General features: G+C 41.0%; 1 long non-coding RNA gene across 1 annotated transcript; it reads left to right on the top strand.

The window, feature by feature from the left end:
- The first annotated feature begins 1,111 nt into the window (after positions 1 to 1,111).
- Positions 1,112 to 2,657, top strand: LOC121398735. Its single transcript, XR_005964474.1, has 2 exons — positions 1,112 to 1,151; positions 2,466 to 2,657. It is a non-coding gene; the product is annotated as an uncharacterized LOC121398735 (long non-coding RNA).
- The last annotated feature ends 3,343 nt before the right edge of the window (positions 2,658 to 6,000 follow it).

The raw sequence follows: 6,000 nt of genomic DNA, 5'->3' as shown, positions 1-6,000 counted from the left end.
TCACTTTTTAAACCTAGCTACAGGGCCAAGTTTATGGAATGAAGAAAATGTAAAGTAAAGCCTATAGTCAAAAATGTAATGCCCAAACATTTACTTGGATTGACTGTGTGTGCCCCAAATGGTTACATTTGGCTCCGTTTCTAAAGTCTTATCAATATTAAGTTTACAGTAGTTTGCTTACTGTCACGACTCACGAGAGCTTACAGAGCATTGCAAATGAACGGTATATTAGGCGCCACCTGGTGGCCGATTGTGGAATTGCGCCTATTTTAATTTAATTCTCTTCTTCTCTGACCGACGGGGCATCGTGTTTCCCTGCACTTAATGCGAACAGCGCGTTTATCTGGATTAGTTACAGCGCGACAAACGTACAATCAATTCTGGCTTCATCTGTATATTCACTTTGTTACTATTGTGTCTATATCATTTCACCATTGTCGGGACGAAATGGATTTTTCCCCCGGGTGTATGTAGGGACCTATAGGATCTATTAGGCTCCTATAGAGTTAATCCCCTACCTTTTGTATGTAGTTCTCTTTTCCCTTGTTATTGGGCCAAGCCCTTCTAACTGGTAAAGTGTAACACCCACACCTATTGGACAAAGAGTGTAATGACACTCCCCTGCCTCACTGCTATATAGTGTTGTGTAGGGAGTGGCCTCTTCCTCTTTGGCTCCTGGTGTCTGTGCTGCTAGGTGTTTCCCATTGAGCCTGGGATCACCAAGGCCCCAGTAAAGCCATTACCCCAAAGGGACCTGTACCTTTGGTGCTGAAGTCGGGAACCAGGCAATCCCGTGAATGAGGATTAGCTATCATTAGGGCAGATTTGTGATAGTCTCTCTAGGAGAGAGAGATAGCCAGATTAAGGTAGCATGAGCAGTTCTGTGCTCCAACAAGGAGAATAGCAGGGAGTAGCCTCCCAAAGGCTGTTAAGGTGCCTTTAGTGTAAGGAACTCAGTGATAGGGAACTCAGTTAGCAGAGCACTGCCTGACCCCTACTTGATCGATCCTGTTTCACTTTGGTCGCTGGTCTTTGAGAGTGAGATATTCTTCCTACTGTTTGACTTGAGGAGTGACATCTGTACATGCTGCATCATCATCAATGCTATCCTTTCTCCTCTGTGATGTGCTAACTCCTACTGCAACTCCTGCGTGAGTAAACCTGTGGTCATTTGCCTTTGCATATCCTTTTGAGCTAAATAAACCATTTCACTTGTTTTCACTATCTAAAGAACCTCCTGGCGTCCATTCTTCTATCTTTCACACTTATATGCCTGTGAGTTGTAGTTCAACTACAGTTTAAAGGGGAAGCTTCCATTTGGCGAAGGCTCTGCCCTGGGTGAAGATTCGCATTGTAACCCATGCTCACTATCTAGCTGGTCACCCTTAACTCCTAATTGGCAGATTAGGCCAGAAAAGCGTTACACTACTTAGGGCCACTCTTGTGTGGGCCCCGTTCCAAAACAATGTAGTCATAAGATTTCTTAACTTTGTAAAGATTGAGCTTGGAATCATTATCGGGCCTTGTCTGAACACGTATGTGAGTTTAGGTAAAATTATCATTTGAAATAAATTGATTCTGCCTAATAAAGAAAGAGGAAGATGCACCCAAGCTTCTTTTTTTACCCCTTTGTACCTTAATATGGGTTGAACATTCAAATCTATGAACTGGGTATGGTCAGCGTGGATTAGAGTTGCCACCCGGCCGATATTTTACCGGCCTGGCCAGTAAAACACCTGCCAAGGCCGGGGCCGGTATTACAAATTTACCGGCACTGCAGCTGCCGGTAAATTTATAATACACCTAACAAAAGCCCATGGCCTGCCCCCAAACTCACCTTTTTTGTCAGCTTCTTGTCAATCGCAGTGCCGAGGCTCCGCCCCCTTGATGTCATGATCCTCCCCAGCTAATCACACGCCGTGGCTCTGCCCCTTTTGATGTCACGGCCCGCCCCTTTGTTTCTGCCCCCGACACTGGCCGGTGGAACTTTTATTAAAAGGTGGCAACCCTAGCGTGGATACAGATCCCTAGGTATTAGGGATGGGTGCCTCGTTTCGCCAAAAAAACTAACGGCCATAGACTTTTATGGCGGTGTGCGTCAAAAAAAAAAAGACACCTCAAAACATTTTCGCTGCGCAACAAAAATTTTTGACGCCCATAGACTTTAATGGGCGTCTGCAACATTTCGCCAGTGGTGAATTTTTGGCGAAACGGGTTAAATTTGCCCATCTCTATAAATGACTAATTGCAGGCCGAGAGTGCTTGAGGGCTTGTCAGGTGGGGGAGGGTCTATAGGGAAAATCACAGATTTTGACCAGTTAATTTTAAAGGGGTTGTCCACCTTTTCTCACTGCTACCAAATAATGGTAGAGTATGTTCCCCAGAGTATGAGAATATGTGTTATGTAATGATTATGTATTTATGTGGCTGAATATGCTGTTTACAAATCACTGTAATTGCTGCAGTTCTCACAGAGGAATCCAAGAAAGTTTCCAGGGGGAGGAGCATTTCTCTTCTCTGCAGTGTGAGTCACATGGGAGCAGCATGACATCATCGGCAAGATTTTCCTTTCACTTATTGGCTAGCAGAAGAAACCTTTTCATTGGCTGTGTGTCTGTGGCTTCTGTTTTTTTTCAATAAACTTTATTGCAACTGCAGCTTGTTCCTCAGTATTTCTTTGCTGGATTTGATGCACATTTACAATCTTTCTGGTCATTTAGTTAATTTGTCTATAGATACTTAAGGGATCTCATATAAATAACCATCACATTTTTGTTCCTTTACCTTGAAGGGTGCAGCGTCAATTCCACACCTATCCCTCTACCTCCCCCACACACCACAATTCTCCTACCCCCAAATAATACATATACACCACTGGTTTGGAAAGAGATGGCCGCAGTTATTTATTTAACACAATAATACAATTATACAATTATAATCATGTATAACATTTTTAACCTTTTAACAACCGTTTGTATAACAAACTTTTAAACCTTTAACATATTATTCCCCCACCTGGGGAGGAGGGAATGGGGGTGGGGTATCTGTACCCAAACTGCCAAGATAGGTTCCTGTTCCATTCTCCTAACCCTAAACCGGGCTGCATACCACACTATGAGGACCCAGGCCTACCAGGCTACTTCCACTGACTATGAAAGACCCCCCTTTTAACTTGCAAAGATCCCCCCTGTAACTACGGCTAACACATATTACAGGGAGGGAGGGTGGGATGCTGCGTCCTTCTTCCTCCACGTCCCAGCGCCGAATGGTAAGTATTACCGCTGTTCCTTCCTCTGCTCCTTCGCCCGGGACTCACCAGCCAATCAGCACCTGCAACAGAAAAAAGGGGGAGAGCGGGGATAGCTGTACTCCTAAGGCCCCGTCAAGACCCTGTTGCCCCTATTCAGGCCATGGGGTCCCCTAACTATCTTACCATACTATCTTACTTTTCATATCTATATATATATGTATATATATACACACTAAATACAAGACTATTGCACACACTTCCATCCAGGTTACATTCCCTGGTGCTCCCAGAAGCTCATCAGTATAATCAATTACTGGTGAATACATGGAATTCTCTTAATCTTAATTCTGAAGAAAATCCCCTGTCTGCACCAGCATTTGCCAGTATATATATATTTTTTTAAAATAACATAGTTTTATCATGCTCAAGTTCACTAGAGTGCAATGTTAAACAGTATATAATATATGTTTCATGTGCAATTGGTCTTTTTTCTTTGCTTTTACTTTTCTCTGTCCACTTTCCAGTCTGGAATTTCAACAGAGTTGTTTTGCATCAGTTTATTTACCAACCAACCACTGTTTTTTTTAATTTATTAATAATAATAGTATTACTATGATGGCATCAATGACCACTATCATTTACAGTAGGGGGTACATTATCCCTTATAATACATGAGTGATACTCAGAGTTCCCTGTATAACTCAGCCTGCAGCCTTGTGCCTTTATATGGTCACAGAACAACCCCTCAGTGACTTCTAATATCCTTATCATTTACAGTAGGGGGTACATTATCCCTTATAATACATGAGTGATACTCAGAGTTCCCTGTATAACTCAGCCTGCAGCCTTGTGCCTTTATATGGTCACAGAACAACCCCTCAGTGACTTCTAATATCCTTATCATTTACAGTAGGGGGTACATTATCCCTTATAATACATGAGTGATACTCAGAGTTCCCTGTATAACTCAGCCTGCAGCCTTGTGCCTTTATATGGTCACAGAACAACCCCTCAGTGACTTCTAATATCCTTATCATTTACAGTAGGGGGTACATTATCCCTTATAATACATGAGTGACACTCAGAGTTCCCTGTATAACTCAGCCTGCAGCCTTGTGCCTTTATATGGTCACAGAACAACCCCTCAGTGACTTCTAATATCCTTATCATTTACAGTAGGGGGTACATTATCCCTTATAATACATGAGTGATACTCAGAGTTCCCTGTATAACTCAGCCTGCAGCCTTGTGCCTTTATATGGTCACAGAACAACTCCTCAGTGACTTCTATTTTCCTAAGAACTTATATATATGGGGTACATTACTGTACATTACTCTTGATGATAGTTCTTAAGGGTCACCATTTGTACAAACCCATGTTTTATAACCATTTGTATGTTTATCAGTCACAAGGTGCCTTTGTAATAGCAAAATGCCATCAAGCAGTGGCAGCTCCGTTGCTGAAGGGTCAAGTCAGGACCTTAGGGTTATTGAAATGGTAAGTTTAAATACATACATAAAGCTATGTGTTTGTGCATTGTGTGTGTGTGTATATATATATTTACAATCACAAATACATATGCATTACAGATAGTGAGAGACTGAGATGCAGATATTTGTTTTAATTTTAGAGAGAACAGATGTTTGCAGAGATGCTATAAAGCTATATATATATATGTTATAGCATGAGCCCATATCAGAGGTGCAGATTATTGTTTTCACAATGACCCTGAAATAGCGCCTGAGGATCTGAGTTCCAGATGCAGATGTTGAGGGACGTTTGGGTAATACCAACTGGTGCAGATCTGGTAACTGTGTCGACATGCCGACAGTTGATGAATCTCTATGCTGTAATGAAATTCATGATTTCCAACAATTTTTGGATCAAGAGCACAAAGACATTACTCATAATCAGGATATGCTCAGGCTTTGTTTGAACAGTCATCTCCTCCTGGAATTCATGATAAAGTTTAGAGGCAGAACAAGTGCAAGAACTTTCAGAATTCATTACAATAGGTTAGTAAACTATATCTATATTGTATTTTTACACTAAAACATGTTTTAGTTATATGGCCATATAGTAATTTTTGTCCATGCAACTGATCTGCATTTAGTATTATTATTATTTAGCTATTACATGTGAGATTCAAACAAATGGGCAAATCTGATCAGCTGGTGCCTATGAATTTGCTTTCAAGATAATTAAAAGTAAATTAGTGTATAACTGAATTTTATGTCGCTAAAAGTAATTCATACTCCCCCGTGTCATCAAAAAGGAGTTCAGGCACGAGGCACTAATGCAAACGCTGCTTTATTTTGGCCGCATTTGGTAATACAGGTATTGGACTTGTGCTAAGGACCTGGGTTTTTATGATAATTCTGTCATTTTGATCTTCATACTATAAAAATCTACCAGAAAATAATTTAAAGATTTGGGGGCACATTCACCAAGCTCGGGTGAATGAATAGAGGGGGAAAAAAACTAATTTTGAGGTGTTTTTTATGCTCCTCGACTATCGAATTGGCGTAAATTCGCCTGAGTAGAAAGATTCGAATAGATAGAGCGAAAAAACAGTGCGACTATTCGCCCATTTGATAGTCGAAGAACCGTCTCTTTTAAAAATCATTCGACTGCCTACTTCGCCAGATTAAATCTACCGAATTGCTTTAAAAGCCTATGGGAAAGTCCCATAGGCTTTTTTTCTACGTTTTTATATTTTTCTATGTTTTTATATTTTATATCATATTTA

The sequence above is a fragment of the Xenopus laevis genome, chromosome 1S (genome assembly GCF_017654675.1).
Source record: "Xenopus laevis strain J_2021 chromosome 1S, Xenopus_laevis_v10.1, whole genome shotgun sequence".
Lineage (NCBI taxonomy): Eukaryota > Metazoa > Chordata > Amphibia > Anura > Pipidae > Xenopus > Xenopus laevis.
The sequence above is the reverse complement of the archived record's forward strand: the minus strand, read 5'-3'. Positions and strand labels throughout refer to the sequence as shown.